This window comes from Aquarana catesbeiana, linkage group LG04 (genome assembly GCF_042186555.1).
Source record: "Aquarana catesbeiana isolate 2022-GZ linkage group LG04, ASM4218655v1, whole genome shotgun sequence".
NCBI lineage: Eukaryota > Metazoa > Chordata > Amphibia > Anura > Ranidae > Aquarana > Aquarana catesbeiana.
In genome coordinates, this window is record NC_133327.1 from 467,767,756 (window position 1) to 467,784,728 (window position 16,973).

At 45.8% G+C, this 16,973-nt stretch overlaps 1 protein-coding gene across 5 annotated transcripts in view; it reads left to right on the forward strand.

Moving 5' to 3' along the window:
- GGPS1 (geranylgeranyl diphosphate synthase 1) overlaps positions 1-16,973 on the forward strand; it is a 163,348-nt gene that overhangs the window by 14,295 nt on the left and 132,080 nt on the right. For 3 of the 5 annotated variants that reach the window (XM_073627575.1, XM_073627577.1, XM_073627579.1), the window contains exon 2: positions 4,410-4,492. The exons of the other annotated variants lie outside the window; for them this stretch is intronic. The gene's annotated coding sequence lies outside the window, so the exon portion shown is untranslated. The remainder of the gene's footprint in view (positions 1-4,409; positions 4,493-16,973) is intronic. 5 annotated transcript variants of the gene reach the window in all.

Sequence of the window (16,973 nt, forward strand, 5' to 3'; positions counted from 1 at the left end):
CTGCCGCTTACCAGAGCCGTCGGCAGCGGCGGAGGCGATTGTGTCCTGTCTCGTGTCAGGTATGGAGACGAGTGAGGGGAAGATGGCCCCCACCCGTCTCCATACAATTGCTGGGCGGAAGCAACGTCAAATTGTCACTTCCGCCCACAGCTCTTAAAGGGCCATTTTATTTAAATAATTTTTTTAAATTACAAATTTCATTTATTTATTTTTTTGCATTTTAGTCTAAATATGAGATCTGAGGTTTTTTTGACCCCAGATCTCATATTTAAGAGGCCCTGTTATGCTTTTTTTCTATTACAAGGGATGTTTACAAAATAAAAAATAAAAGGTAAAATAAATAATAATAAAAATTATTATTATTTTTTTTTTTTAAACGCGCCCCATCCCGACGAGCTTGCGTGCAGAAGTGAACGCATACGTGAGCAGCGCCCGCATATGAAAACAGTGTTCAAACCACACATGTGAGGTATCTCAGCGATCGGTGGAGCGAGAGCAATTATTCTAGCCCTAGACCTCCTCTGTAACTTAAAACATGCAACCTGTAGAATTTTTTTAAACGTCGCCAATGGAGATTTTTTAGGGTAAAAATTTGTCGCCATTCCACAAACGGGTGAAATTTTGAAGTGTGACATGTTGCGTATCAATTTACTCGGCGTAACATTATCTTTCACAATATTAAAAAAATGGGCTAATTTTACTGTTGTCTTATTTATTTATTTTTTTTTATTCAAAAAAAGTGAATTTTTTTCCAAAAAAAGTGCGCTTCTGAGATCGCTGCACAAATACGGTGTGAAAAAAAGTATTGCGATGACCGCCATTTTATTCTCTAGGGTGTTAGAAAAAAAACAATATATAATGTTTGGGGGTTGTAAGTAATTTTCTAGCAAAAAAAACAGTTTTAAACATGTAAACCACAAAATCTCAAAACAAGGCTGGTCCTTAAGTGGTTAAAGGCTTACCTGTAGGTAAAATTGTGCAAGAGGAGGTTACAACCACTTTAATGATTTTAGTGTATTTTTAGTGAAAATAGTGATATGATTAGCATTTGCCCAATTATTACGGGGCCCAAAAAATCTGCACTTCTTCTTTTTTTTTTTTTATTCTATAGGTCATGTGCTTTCAGAAAATGTCTAGTTTGAGGGGTCTTTTCAAATTCTGAAAGCTGTAAGTGAAAAATGGTAACCCCTGGATTTTTAGGGTAAATTGTTTCTATTTACAGTTTTGCGTACCTTCAGTTTTCACCATTTCACAAAAAGGTGCAATTTAAAATGTACAAATACTGTATTTATTGGTGTATAACACTCACTTTTTCACCATGAAAATCGGGTGCAAATAGTGTGTGCGTGTTATATGCCAATACTTCAATTTTAGCTGCCTCGGAGGGGACAGGGAGGGGGGCGGGAAGATCGTCCCACCCCCCTCCCTGTCCCCTCTAGGCTGCAGATGGGCATCGATCAGGCTGCACTGATGGCAATGGTGAGGCTGCTGCATTGACGGCAATGGTGAGGCTGCTGCATTGACGGCAATGGTGAGGCTGCTGCATTGACGGCAATGGTGAGGCTGCTGCATTGACGGCAATGGTGAGGCTGCTGCATTGACGGCAATGGTGAGGCTGCTGCATTGACGGCAATGGTGAGGCTGCTGCATTGACGGCAATGGTGAGGCTGCTGCATTGACGGCAATGGTGAGGCTGCTGCATTGACGGCAATGGTGAGGCTGCTGCATTGACGGCAATGGTGAGGCTGCTGCATTGACGGCAATGGTGAGGCTGCATTGATGGCACCTATGAGGCTGCAGGTGGGCATTGATCAGGCTGCATTGATGTCAATGGTGAGGCTGCAGATGGGCACTGACCCTTATTTTGCTTCAAAGTTCCTTATTTAAAATTTTAAGTTTTTTCCTGGAACTTCCCTCTTAAAATGAATGTGCGTGTTATACGCCGATAAATACGGTATTTGTTATTTATTAACTCAGTAGTTTGAATTGAGCAGTAATTTTGGTAAAATGTGCTGTATTTATATGTGCTAAAAATGATTTTAGAGAGTTTTTAGCGAATATATTTATTTGATACACCTTTGCGCAAATATCATGGGGCCTTAAAAACCACTAGCACCTTCTTTTTAATCTACTGGTCCTATGTTTTCAGAAAATTATATATGGTTTGGTGGGTCTTTAACAAACTCTGAAAGCTGTAATGGAACAATGAAAACCTGTAGATTTTTAGAAAAACTTGGTTATTTACATTTTTGCGTATGTTCCGTTTTCACCATTTTGCAAAAAGGCCTAATTTAAAAATTACAAATATTTGTTATTTATTAACTCAATACAGGTTAAGCTTTTATATCTAGTAGGAATTGTGTAAAATGTGCTGTGTTTTTATCCGCTAACAATGATTTTAGTGTATTTTTAATGAAAATATTGTTTTGATAGACATTTGCGCAAATTTCATTGTGAGCTAAAAATCAGTAGCACCTTATTTTTTATTCTACTGGTCATGTGCTTTTGGAAAATATATGGTTTCGGGGGGGGGGGGGGGGGGGTCTTTAACAAACTATGAAAGCTGTGGGAGAAATAAAGAAATGGAATAATTGTAAAAAAGGGAGCACAGGGCCTGGCAGCGAAAGGGTTAACGCTTCTATTTCTGAAAGCATACTTAGTTTACGTTTTTTCACACCTGCTTTTTGTACAGTTTAATCACTTGCTGCCCACCGTATAGCAATATGACGTTGGCAAAGTGGTTTCAGTATCCTGACCGGGCGTTGTATGACGTCCAGCAGGATATCAAGCCGTTGTGCGACGGGCAATCATTGTTGCTGTGTGTCACTCGGACACACCGCAACACCAATCTAGGTAAAAAGTCTCAATCAGACGTGTCCAATCACTGCTGATCACAGTGTAAACAGGAAGAGCTGTTAATTGGCTTTTCCTCACTCTCTTCTGTCAGCCACAAGTAGAGGAGAGCCGATCGGCGGCTGCTCTGACAGGGAGGGGGGTCTGTACTAATTGTATAACAGCGCAGCCCCCCGAGGATGCCCACACTGGATTACCAGGGACGCCACTAGGAACACCAGGGATGTCACCACCATGTATGCCACCCTAGACCACCAGGGATGCCAATCAGTGCCCACAATGGATGCCAATCAGTGCCCACAATGGGCATCACTGATTGGCAGGCATTATTGTTTGGTACTGATTGGCATCCATCCGTACCATCAATAAATGTACATCCGTGCCGCCTTTCAGTGCCCATCCATGCTGTCTTTCAGTGCCCATCCATGCCGCCTTTCAGTGCCACCTATGTGTACCCATCAGTGCTGCATATCAGTGCCACATATCAGTGGCACCCCATCAGTGCCACCTCATCGGTGCCCATCAGTGCCGCCTTATCAGTGTCCGTCAGTACAGCCCCATCAGTTCCCATTAGTGAAGGAGAAAACCTTACTTATTTACAAAGTTTTGTAACAGAAGCAAAAAAACATTATTTTTTTCAAAATTTTCGGTCTCTTTTTTTTTTTTTTTTTTCCATTTGTTTAACAGAAAATAAAAATCCCAGAGGTGATCAAATACCACCAAAACATGGCTCTATTTGCGGGAACAAAATGATAAAAATTTAGTTTGGGTACAGTTTTGTATGACCGCGCAATTGTCATTCAAATTGCGACAGCTCTGAAAGCTGAAAATTGGTCTGGGCAGGAAGGTGTATAAGTGCCCTGTATTGAAGTGGTTAAAATATATCTAAAAAAACAATATTTTGTATGTTAATTTTGAATAAAGTAGGAGAGGGTTAAAAAAAAGCTGCCAAGAGTAATACCCTCCTGGACTGTTGTCAGTGAAGCAAGTGCCCCCATTGGAATATACATACATTTGCTCTCTGTTCCTGTTCTTGGAACAACTTAAAGTGGTTTTAAAGGCTGAAGTTTTTTTACCTTCATGCTTTTCTATGCATGAAGGTAAAAAACCTTCTGTGTGCAGCAGCCCTCCCTAATGCTCCCTTTCGATCCAGCGATGTGCACGAGAGCATTGGCTCTTTGGGGGCTCTCCCTCCTCATTGGCTGAAACAACAACGGGAGCAGATGGCTCCTGCGGCTGTCAATTACAGCCAGTGAGCCTATGAGGAAAGAGAGGGGGCGCCGCCAACCTGCGGCTCCGTGTCTAAATTAGGCAGAGCAGCAGTTTGAGAGCGTGCCTGCTTGGGTGCCCCATTGCAAGCTGCTTGCTCTGTGCACACTCGACAGGAGGGAGGGGCAGGAGCACCAGCGGGGGACCCAAGAAGAGGAGGATCCGGGCTGCTCTGTGCAAAACTGCTGCACAGAGCAGGTAAGTATGATATGTTTATTTATTTTTCTTTTAATTTTGCCTTTAATATCACTTTTAACATTTTGGATTTACCCATACTTTCATTTCAGGTGACATTTGTAATCAAGGCAACTAGAGAAAGTGAATCTCCCAAACGGGGACATGGACCGCAATAAAAATCCAACAAAATAAAGTTTACTTTTAGTTATCCTTTAACAACCTCAATACACCTCATACACTTACACCCCCTTCCTGCCCAGGCAATTTTTCAGCTTTCAGCGCTGTCAAACTTTGACAATTGCGCGGTCATGCTACTCTGTAACCATGTGAAATTTTTTTATAATTTTCTTCACACAAATAATGCTTTCTTTTAGTGGTATTTAATCACTTCTGGGTTTTTTATTTTTTCCTAAAAAAAAAAAAATCGAACATTTTGAGAAAAAAATTTTGTTCTTCTTAGTTTCTGTCAGTAAATTTTGTGAATAAGTAATTTTTCTCCTTCACTGATGGGCATTGATAGGTGGCACTAATGAGGCACAAATATGCCGCACTGGTGGGCACATATAGGTGGCATTGATGGGTGGCATTGATGGGCAGCAATGATGGGTGGCATTGATGGGGAGCAGTGATAGCCAGCACTGACTGGCAATTGTGGGCACTGATGGCTGGCACCTGTTGGCACTGATTGCTGGCAGTGGTGGGCACTCATTGCTGGCACTGGTGGCACTTAATTGTAATCAGGGCACTGATGATCAGTGCCCTGATTGCATACCCAGATGTTCCCCTGTGAGGAGATGCCGCTGATTGGCTCTCCTCTCACTCTGTCAGTGTGAGGCGAGGAGCGCCGATTAGAGTAATCTACGTGTTTACATGTGACAGCCGATCACATGGTTTAAGGGCCGTGGCTCTTTACAGAGATGGGGGTCGCGATGTGTCCTAACACGGCGTGGCTGCGATCGCTGCGTGCCCCCATGGGTGCACGAGAACGGTCGTTCTGGGAAGCTGCCATATGACATCCACCCAGAACGAGAGCCGCACCACCCAGCCGTCATTTGACGGTGTGCCTGCAGCAAGTGGTTAAAAGAGAAAGGAATTTTTCCCCTAATCTTCTTTCAGGACAGCCACCTGAGAGACCTTGGCTCCTCCCCTCTGTAGAAAACCACGCCAGTTCTCTTTAAATTCCCTCCTTCCCCCGCTGGCTCCTCAGTTATTTGTGTTTCCTCCAGAGGGGAGACACCACAGGATCCAGCAATCGCATTCTCCCGGGGGGAGCTTGTTTTTCAACACCGAGGGCGGTGTAAGGAGACGCAGTCCCCGCACAAGCAGTCTCCAAGCCAGCGGGCATCCGGCATGGAGAAAGCAGAGAGCCCCGCTGGGCTTGGTGGCCGCATTGAAGGCAGGGGACGTATTTTCCGGTGGAGGGGGTGGGCACCTCCAACTGACCCGCAGCTTCCGATTCTGGCCACGGGACATTGAAGGCGCGCCAGGCGCAGGCTGAGGAAGAGCCACATTGCTGTAGAAGACATCACAGGCTCCAGTGGCAGGACTGAGAATGTCGGAAGCAGAGGGATGAAACCAGGCTGCTCCAGCAGAAGCCAGCTCCAGCCCCTCCAATGTAAAGGGGACCTAGGTTGGAGCTCCCTTTACCATATCATCAACACCCCCCCCTTCAAGAGGGGGGTACCAGAGTGGAGGAACGTGGGGCCCCTGGGGAGGGAAGCCCGCATGTCTTAAGACTGCGCCCCGCAGTTAACTGGCAGGGAGGGGGTTTGCTGGGAAATTGGATTTTGATACCTGCTCTGTTTATGTCTTTCAGAGAAAAATAACAGACAAACCCAGATCTCCTCATAATTCAAAGAGGAGGTGCCCCTTATGTAAAGCTACACTTAGGGACTCCTGGGGGAAAACTTTATGCAAGGAATGTATTGACAAATTAGTACAGGAGCATTTCACTGAACAGGGTAGTGAGTTAGCAGCCTAAGTTAAAGAGCTTTCAATCATTTAAAACTTTTTTTGCAGGTTTTCAGATCCCGCAGCCTCAGACTGCTCCTCTACCAGTTCAGCAGGTAGCATTACCAAAAACGCAAGTACTACCATCCATGACTGCAGGCCCTCCAGAAACCTGAAGTGTAAACAGAAAAATCAGTGATACTACCCATACAACACATAGCAGAGCTCCCGGGTGCTCGATCCACAGTTGTTGGCTGAGTAGAGTAATGTAGGAAAGAGACCGCACTTCAGTTGTTGCTCTTAAAAAAACTTCAAAAGCCATAGTGCACAAACACAGATAAAAACAGTTGACACGTTTCAGCCTATAAGGCCTTATTCTTAACCCTCCAGGTAGGAGGCTGAGGAGGAGCCAGATAGTGCAGCCTGTGGCTCCCAGGAATCAGAAGGGGAAGCTCTGGAAAGGGATTTCAGGGAGCCCTCCCGGTACAAGCTTTCACTGGAGGAAGTAGAAAACCTCCTGGGGACTATTTATACCGCCCTAGGTATTCAGTCGGAGAAAAAACCCCTCTCATTACACGACCAAATGTACCAGGGCCTGAGAACAAGAAAAGTGTTTCTAGTCCATGAGGTCTTAGTGGAGGCAATAAAAAAGGAATGGCAGGACCTGGAAAGCAAACCCTTCTTTTCAAGAGCATTTAAAAAGATTTCTATTCGTGGAGGATTTGTGTCGGTTTTGAACAAAACCCCTAAACTAAACGCAACATTCTCCCAAGTCTCGAGGCATACAGACCTAGCCTTTGAAGATATGGGGGCTCTATCTGACGCAATAGACAAAAAGATGGACTCCCTCCTTAAGAAGTCTTGGGATTCTACGGTGGGAAGTCTAAAACCAGCTATGGCAGTAACAGTAGTAGCACGAAACTAAGAGTTCTAGCTAACTCAGATACAGGCCCACATTGAAGAGGGAACACCAAAAGAGCATATCGTGTCCTCATTTCCTATGCTCCTCAGGGGCATTGCTTATATTGCAGATGCATCTGCGGAATTGGTACGGATGGCGGCAATGTCCTTGGCCTTATCCAACTCAGCAAGAAGAGCCCTGTGGCTAAAGACCTGGCAGGGGGACTGCACCTCTAAAGCCAAACTCTGTGGGATCCCACTTACAGGGGACTTGCTGTTTGGGCCAGGGCTGGAGAAAGTACTGGGTCACACGGCGGACAAGAAGAAAGTATTTACGCTGAAGCATAAACCCACCTGGGGACATCCACAACAAGGCAAGAAAAGGCCAAGAGTGGACGCAAGCAGGCCCAGACTGGGACAAATAGGCCCAGGCATTTTAGATTGAGCAGCCCATACCAGGCACGGACTGACAACTAATGGGGCCCCCGGGGCAATAAGAGATCATGGGGCCCCCTGTGTCCCCACTTTCAATTGGAGGTATTTGATCGCCTCTGCGTCCCTTTTTTGGGGGGGGCTATAAACAAAGACAGACAATTTTGAAGGAAATTTTTTATATATATATATATATATATAGTGGGGGGTTGGTTTGTATATCTGCTATGTCCCTCCATTATACTGTATAAAGTACAGTACATCCCCCACCCACATACACAGGTCTCTCCCCTGTCTGTGTAGAAGGCAGGCTGTCACACTCCGGTTCTCAGCTGCTCGCCGATCCCTCTCCCTCCCCTCCTCCCACCGTCACATCCAGTAACGTAACACTTGCCCAGTCCAGGAAGTGTCCTCCTCCTCCCTGGGCTCTCTCTGTCCCTCTCTCTCCTCTCAGGACCAGGAGCCCGTTGACGCTACCCATCCCGCGTCCGACTCAATCTTGCCCCGTCCACCCAGGAGCCTCTCATAGGTCCCCCTACTGTCCGCAGCCCTCGGCACTCAGCCCGAGAGCCTGAATGGTCAGTCTACTCCTGGGGCGGGCCTTGCACTGGTCACCGAGCAACCACGGCCGGCGCTCGCTCGGCGTTGCCTTGCCCCCCCCAGTTGGGAAACGATGACAGAATGGAGAGGAGTGAATGCATGGTTTCACCATGGGATCGAATTTAAAACATGCGGCCAGATGGCCCACCGGGCAAACACCCAGTATGCCCTATGGCCAGTCCGGGCTTGGACGCAAGGTCTCACTTTGAACCACCTAGGGCCGAAAACCAAAAAAGACCCTGGGGACGGAGGGGAAAAGGCAAAGGAGGAGCAATTTTTTTGTCCTCCAGAACAAGCTCATAACAAACGGTGACAAGTCGGTCACGGTGGGGGGAAGATTTGGGGGCCTTGCTCCCACAATGTGAAGCAACCTCCTTCAACCAGGTCATATTAAGGATTGTGAGGTTTTACATCACAAAACTCCCAAGAAGCAGAGAAAAGGCAAGAGGTCTAATGGGAGCCATAGGAGAACTGATAGAACAAAAGGTGGTAAGTCATGTACCACAGGAGGAGGTAGGCCAGGGTTTCTACTCCCACATTTATGGTACAGAAGCCCTCGGGAAAATTCAGACTTCTACTAAACCTCAAACCATTAAACCTTTTTCGGTAACCTACAAGAGGTTCAGGATGGATTCCATTTTTTCAGTAAAAGTGCTACTACCCCCAAACTGTTATATGGCTTGCCTGGATCCAAAGGACGCATACTTGCACATCCCTATAGCTCAAGACTGCCAGAAATTTCTAAGACTGGCAATAAAAACAAAGGAAGAGACATTCGAACTTGGGTTCCATACCCTTCCTTTCAGTCTTTCTTCCTTCCACTGAATCTTCACAATGGTTATGGCCGAAGCTCTTGCAGCACTTTGAATCAAGGCTGTCAAAAAGGTCTGCTTCTCTTTGCAGCCTCTCCTGAGAAATTAACAAAAGCTCTACACTCGAGTTTTTCTAGGAAATCTAGGCTGATTGGTCCAACCTGATCCCCACTCAATAGATTACATACTTGGGGTACGTTCTGGACTCAACACAACAAAGTGTTTCTGCCCAAGGAGAAGGTACAAAAAATTCAGATACGTTCCCTTTAAGAAGTGGTATAGTGAGTGTGTGCGCGCCACCTGAGGTGCACGCGCCTGCCGCAGTCTCCGTGACCGTGTGTCCCACGGACTCTTATGTCCATCAGGTGCCCGTGATCGTGTCACGGAGAGGAAGAGCGGGGAGATGCTTATGTAAACAGAGCATTTCCCGTTCTGCCTAGTGACAGGACAGGTATGTGCTCTCTGTCATCTAGAGCAGTGATCACTGACCTGTGTGTTAAAGCCCCTCCCCTCCACAGTGAGAATCACTCCCTAGGACACACTTAACTCCTTCACTGCCCCTAGTGGTTAACCCCTTCACTGCCAGTGTCATTTACATAGTAATCAATGCATTTTTATAGCACTGATTGCTGTATAAAGGACAGTGGTCCCAAAAATGTGTCAAAAATGTCTGATGTGTCTGCCATAATGCCCCAGTCCCGATAAAAATCGCAGATTGCCACCATTACTAATAAAAAATAAAAGATAAAAATGCCATAAAACTATCCCCTTTTTTGTAGACGCTATAAAATTTGCGCAAAGCAATCAATATATGCTTATGCCGCGTACACACGAGCAGAATTTCTGTCAGAAAAAACTTGGATGGTTTTTCTGACGGAATTCCGCTTAAGCTTGCCTTGCATATACACGGTCACACAAAAGTTCTCTGAACTTTCGACCGTCAAGAACGCAGTGATGTACAACACTATGACAAGCCAAGAAAATTAAGTTCAATGCTTCCGAGCATGCGTGATTTTTTTTTTTTTCTTTGCACGTCCGAATTGCATACAGAGAACATATTTTCGGATAGGAACTTTTTCCGACCAAAAAATAGGAAACCTGCTCTGTCTTTTTGCTGGCTGGAATTTTGCCAGCAAAAGTCCGATGGAGCATACACACGGTCAGAATTTCTGACCAAAAGCTCACATCCAACTTTTGCTGGCAAAACTTCTGATCGTGTGTATGGGGCATTATTACAATTTAATTTAATTTCTTTTTTTTTTTTTTTTTTTCCCAAAAATAATGAATATATATCGGCCTAAACTGAGGAAAAAAAAGTGTTTTTTTAATGTATTTGTGGGGGATATTTATTATAGCAAAAAGTAAACAAAATATTGCCTTTTTTTTTTTTTTTTTTTTTTTCAAAATTGTCCCTCTTCTTTTTTTGTCGTTTTATAGCACAAAAAATAAAAACCGCAGAGGTGACCAAATACCACCAAAAGAGAGCTCTATTTGTGGGAAAAAAGGATGTTAATTTTGTTTGGGTGCAACGTCGCACGACCCCGCAATTGTCAGTTAAAGCGACGCAGTGCCGAATTGCAAAAAGTGTTTTGGTCAGGAAGGAGGTAAAATCTTCCGAGGCTGAAGTGGTTAAAGATGTGGGACTGCAAACAAGACTCCCTAGATGCACAAGTGCTTATACCAGCACAAATAGAAGATTGGAGAACTAAGGGACGGCTGTAGATTCTACCAGTCACCTGGATAGTGACTACAGATGCAAGCAACGTAGGGTGGGGAGCACATCTAGGTCCCCGGATAACACAGGGAGTTTGGAAAAAGGAGGAGATGAAGAGATCATCTAATTGGAAGGAATTGAGAGCAGTACTTTTAGCACTCGGGTTCTTCCAGAAAGAATGGAGTGGTCACCAAATACAAGTCAAGTCTGACAACTCCTCAGTAGTGATGTCAACAAACAAGGGGGAACAAGGAGCAGAACTTTGTGGTTCCTGGCAGAAAGAATCTTAAATTGGGCAGAGAACATACTCTACCTGTCAGCAGTACACCTAAAAGGACAACTGAACCAAGTGGCTTATTACCTCAGCGGGAAGAAACTAAGAGCGGGTGACTGGATGTTAAATCAACAGGTTTTCAGACTGACCCCCCAAAAACGTGGAACACCTCAAGTGGACCTATTTGTCTAAAGAGAAAATATGAAAGTTTGATTTTTTTTTTTTTTCCCTAAAGAGGGAAGACGGTGCACTCGGGGTGGATGCCCTGGCACAGAAGGGGATGTTCAACAGGTATTATACCTTCCCCCCTGCCAGTGCTCCTGCCAGCGGTTCTAAGGAAATTCTGGACACAGAACACTTCGCTGATCCTTATTGCACCACTCTGGCCCAGGAGACCATTGTCCTCTTTTCTAAAACGTGCTGTAGAACCCCCATGGATATTACCAATCTAAGAGAACCTCTTCTCCCAGGGCCCAGTGCTTTGTCCCCAAGTAGAAAGGTCGAACCTCGCTGCTTGGTTTCTCAGGAGCAGTTGCTGAAAGCTAGGGGCTTAACGAACCGCTTAATCGATACACTGCTGAATTGCAGAAAAATAGAGACTCATACAATTTATCAAAAGGTGTGGAAACGTTTCAAACAATGGTGTACAGAAAACTCCTTTGAGGCACAGAGCTTAGTGGCAGTTCTAGAATTCCTGCAGTGCGGAGCAGACAAGTGCTTGAGTCTCAGCACACTGAAAAGCCAAGTCTCAGCAATCTGTGTATCAGAGAAAGAAACTGGCAGCCAACCCTTGGATAGTGAAACTTTTTAAGGCTTTGAGTAGACAGAGACCAGTGTAGAGACTGCCTTTTCCTAAGTGGGACCTGTCTTTTGTGCTACAAACCCTGACAGGAGACCCATTCGAAACACAAGAAAATTGTTCAGTAAAATGACTGACGCTCAAAGCAGTTTTTTTGGTGGTGCTCACTACAGGAGGGCGTGTGAGATAGAAGCTCTATCAATCCGTCCCCCTTCCCTTTTATTTTTTTTTTTTTTCAGGTTTTGCCAGACAGAATAGTTTTTAAAATGGATCTAGCCTTTTTGCCAAAAGTAGCCTCAAAATTTCATAGAGGCCAGGATATTATTATTTTTATTTTGTACAAATCCTTCCAGAGAACAAGAAGTTAAGTTCCACATGTTAAACGTAAGGCGGTGCGTTCTACACTATTTAGACAGGACAAAAACTTTTAGGAAGACAGATTCCTTTTTTCATTTTATTTTTAGGGGCCAAGAAAGGACCTAGAGCCTCAAAGCAAACTATAGCCAGGTGACTTAGAGAGGTTATTGGTCAGGCCAATAAGGGGAGGTATGCAGATCCCAGAGGGTATTAGGGCACACTCTCCGAGATCAATGGCAACATTGCAGGCGGAGAGGGCCAGAGCAAATCTGCAAGGCGGCAACATGGTCCAGTTTCACCACCTTTGTCAAACACTACAGGATGTACCTCTTTTCCGCAAAGGATCAGACCTTTGGACGCAAGGTCTTACAAGCTGTAGTCCCGCCCTAGGGGTAGGCGCTCGCTTATCCTCTCAGGTGGCTGTCCTGAAAGGCGATTAAGGGAAAAACAAAGTTACTTACCGGTAACGTTCTTTCCCGGAGTCTTTCAGGACTGCACCGATACACACTCAAATGTATAAGTTGCTTGAGTTTTCCTGAACAGGAACTGTGGTATTTTTGACTATCACATGTTCTTGTGTCTCCACAGCGGACTGCAGGTGCTCGAAGAAAACTGAGGAGCCAGCAGGGGAGGAGGAAATGTAAAGAGAGCAGGCGTGGTGTTTGCTACAGAGGGGAAGAGCCAAGGTCTCTCAGGTGGCTGTTTTTTTTCAAATTAATACTTAGGTGGATGCAGCATCGGTCCGATGCTGCTTCTGTCCCCCCAGCGCCTCTGCACTGAGTAGCAAGCGATCGGCTTTCAGAGCTCCGTGAGCAGAGCGCTGCAAACTATCAGTCACAGCTCTCGGCTCTGCTCTCTCCTCGCTCATTGGAGCGCTGGGCTGTGGAGGGGGCGAGGGCTGCCAGCTCAGGCTCTTAGCGGCTCACTGAGAGGCTGAGTCGGGTGTCACACCAGGCACCTGGCGGATCCAGACTTTATTGTTGCGATGACACGGTGCCTGGACTGACATCTGTGACGTCAGCAGAGAGCAGACTTCAACCTGCTCTCTGCTGAAAACAGGTCACAGGAGTGCAAAACTAATTGCACTCCTGTGATCCACAGGAGAAGTACAGCCAAACAAGCTTTGGCTATACTTCTTTTAACCACTTGCCGACCGCCTAACGCCGATATACGTCGGCAGAATGGCAGGGGCAGGCAGAATCACGTACCCGTACGTGATCTGCCTCCCGCGGGCGGGGGGTCCGATCGGACCCCCCCCCCCCGGTGCCAGCGGCGGTCGGCATTTGTCTAGGAGCGTTGAGAGGCGAGGGGGAGGCCATCCGATCGTGGCCCCCCCCCCTCGCGATCGCTCCCAGCCAATGGGAATCCTCCCCTGCCTGTGTGTAGTTTCACACAGGCAGAGGATGTGATGTCATCTCTCCTCGGCTCGGCAGTTTCCGTTCCGGCGCCGAGGAGAGAAGACGTGAGTGCACCAACACACACACACACACACACACACACACACAGTAGAACATGCCAGGCATACTTTACACCCCTGACCCCCCCCCCCCCCTGATCGCCCCCGATCCCTCCCCCCTCCCTGTCAAACTGACACCAAGCAGTATTTTTTTTTTTTTTCTGATTACTGCATGGTGTCAGTTTGTGACAGTTAGAAGTGGTAGGGCAGTGAGTATTAGCCCCCTTTAGGTCTAGGGTAACCCCCTAACCCCCCCTAATAAAGTTTTAACCCCTTGATCACCCCCCGTCACCAGTGTCACTAAGCGATCATTTTTCTGATCGCTGTATTAGTGTCACTGGTGACGATAGTTAGGGACATAAATATTTAGGTTCGCCGTCAGCGTTTTATAGCGTCAGGGACCCCCATATAATACCTAATAAATGTTTTAACCCCTTGATTGCCCCCTAGTTAACCCTTTCACCACTGATCACCGTATAACCGGTACGGTTGACGCTGGTTAGTTCGTTTATTTTTTATAGTGTCAGGGCACCCGCCGTTTATTACCGAATAAAGGTTTAGCCCCCTGATCGCCCGGCGGTGATATGCGTCGCCCCAGGCAGCATCAGATTAGCGCCAGTACCGCTAGCACGCACCGTACACCTCCCTTAGTGGTATAGTATCTGAACGCATCAATATCTGATCCGATCAGATCTATACTAGCGTCCCCAGCAGTTTAGGGTTCCCAAAAACGCAGTGTTAGCGGGATCAGCCCAGATACCTGCTAGCACCTGCGTTTTTCCCCTCCGCCCGGCCCAGCCCAGCCCACCCAAGTGCAGTATCGATCGATCACTGTCACTTACAAAACACTAAACGCATAACTGCAGCGTTCGCAGAGTCAGGCCTGATCCCTGCGATTGCTAACAGTTTTCTTGGTAGCGTTTTGGTGAACTGGCAAGCACCAGCCCTAGGCAGGGTCAGATTAGCGCCAGTACCGCTAACACCCATGCACGCACCGTACACCTCCCTTAGTGGTATAGTATCTGATCAGATCAATATCTGATCCGATCAGATCTATACTAGCGTCCCCAGCAGTTTAGGGTTCCCACAAACGCAGTGTTGGTGGGATCAGCCCAGATACCTGCTAGCACCTGCCTTTTGCCCCTCGGCCCAGCCCAGCCCACCAAAGTGCAGTATCGATCGATCACTGTCACTTACAAAACACTAAACGCATAACTGCAGCATTCACAGAGTCAGGCCTGATCCCTGCGATCGCTAACAGTTTTTTTGGTAGCGTTTTGGTGAACTGGCAAGCGCCAGCGGCCTAGTACACCCGGTCGTAGTCAAACCAGCACTGCAGTAACACTTGGTGACGTGGCGAGTCCCATAAGTGCAGTTCAAGCTGGTGAGGTGGCAAGCACAAGTAGTGTCCCGCTGCCACCAAAAAGACAAACACAGGCCCTTCATGCCCATAATGTTCTTCCTGCTGCATTCGCCAATCCTAATTGGGAACCCACCACTTCTGCAGCGCCCGTACTTCCCCCATTCACATCCCCAACCAAATGCAGTCGGCTGCATGAGAGGCATTTTCTTTATGTCCTCCCGAGTACCCCTACCCAACGAACCCCCCCAAAAAAGATGTTGTGTCTGCAGCAAGCGCGGATATAGGCGTGACACCCGCTATTATTGTCCCTCCTGTCCTGACAATCCTGGTCTTTGCATTGGTGAATGTTTTGAACGCTACCATTCACTAGTTGAGTATTAGCGTAGGGTACAGCATTGCACAGACTAGGCGCACTTTCACAGGGTCTCCCAAGATGCCATAGCATTTTGAGAGACCCGAACCTGGAACCGGTTACAGTTATAAAAGTTACAGTTACAAAAAAAAGTGTAAAAAAAAAAAAAAAAATAGTTGTCGTTTTATTGTTCGTTCTCTCTCTCTCTCTCTCTCTCTCTCTCTCTCTCTCTCTCTCTCTCTCTCTCTCTCTCTCTCTCTCTCTCTCTCTCTCTCTCTCTCTCTCTCTCTCTCTCTCTCTCTCTCTCTCTCTCTCTCTCTCTCTCTCTCTCTCTCTCTCTCTCTCTCTCTCTCTCTCTCTCTCTCTCTCTCTCTCTCTCTCTCTCTCTCTCTCTCTCTCTCTCTTGTTCTGCTCTTTTTTACTGTATTCTATTCTGCAATGTTTTATTATTATGTTTTATCATGTTTGCTTTTCAGGTATGCAATTTTTTTATACTTTACCGTTTACTGTGCTTTATTGTTAACCATTTTTTTGTCTTCAGGTACGCAATTGACGACTTTGAATGGTTATACCAGAATGATGCCTGCAGGTTTAGGTATCATCTTGGTATCATTCTTTTCAGCCAGCGGTCGGCTTTCATGTAAAAGCAATCCTAGCAGCTAATTAGCCTCTAGACTGCTTTTATGAGCAGTGGGAGGGAATGCCCCCCCCACCGTCTTCCGTGTTTTTCTCTGGCTCTCCTGTCTCAACAGGGAACCTGAGAATGCAGCCGGTGATTCAGCCAGCTGACCATAGAGCTGATCAGAGACCAGAGTGGCTCCAAACATCTCTATGGCCTAAGAAACCGGAAGCTACGAGCATTTTATGACTTAGATTTCGCCGGATGTAAACAGCGCCATTGGGAAATTGGAAAGCATTTTATCACACCGATCTTGGTGTGGTCAGATGCTTTGAGGGCAGAGGAGAAATCTAGGGTCTAATAGACCCCAATTTTTTCAAAAAAGAGTACCTGTCACTACCTATTGCTATGATAGGGGATATTTACATTCCCTGAGATAACAATAAAAATGATTTAAAAAAAAAAAAAAAAATGAAAGGAACAGTTTAAAAATAAGCTAAAAAAGAAAAAAAATAATAAAGAAAAAAAAAAAAAAAAAAAAAAAAAAAAAAGCACCCCTGTCCCCCCTGCTCTCGCGCTAAGGCGAACGCAAGCGTCAGTCTGGCGTCAAATGTAAACAGCAATTGCACCATGCATGTGAGGTATCACCGCGAAGGTCAGATCGAGGGCAGTAATTTTAGCAGTAGACCTCCTCTGTAAATCTAAAGTGGTAACCTGTAAAGGCTTTTAAAAATGTATTTAGTTTGTCGCCACTGCACGTTTGTGCGCAATTTTAAAGCATGTCATGTTTGGTATCCATGTACTCGGCCTAAGATCATCTTTTTTATTTCATCAAACATTTGGGCAATATAGTGTTTTAGTGCATTAAAATTTAAAAAAGTGTGTTTTTTCCCCAAAAAATGCGTTTGAAAAATCGCTGCGCAAATACTGTGTGAAAACAAAAAATTAAACACCCACCATTTTAATCTGTAGGGTATTTGCTTTAAAAAATATATATAATGTGTGGGGGTTCAAAGTAATTTTCTTGCAAAAAAAAATAATTTTTT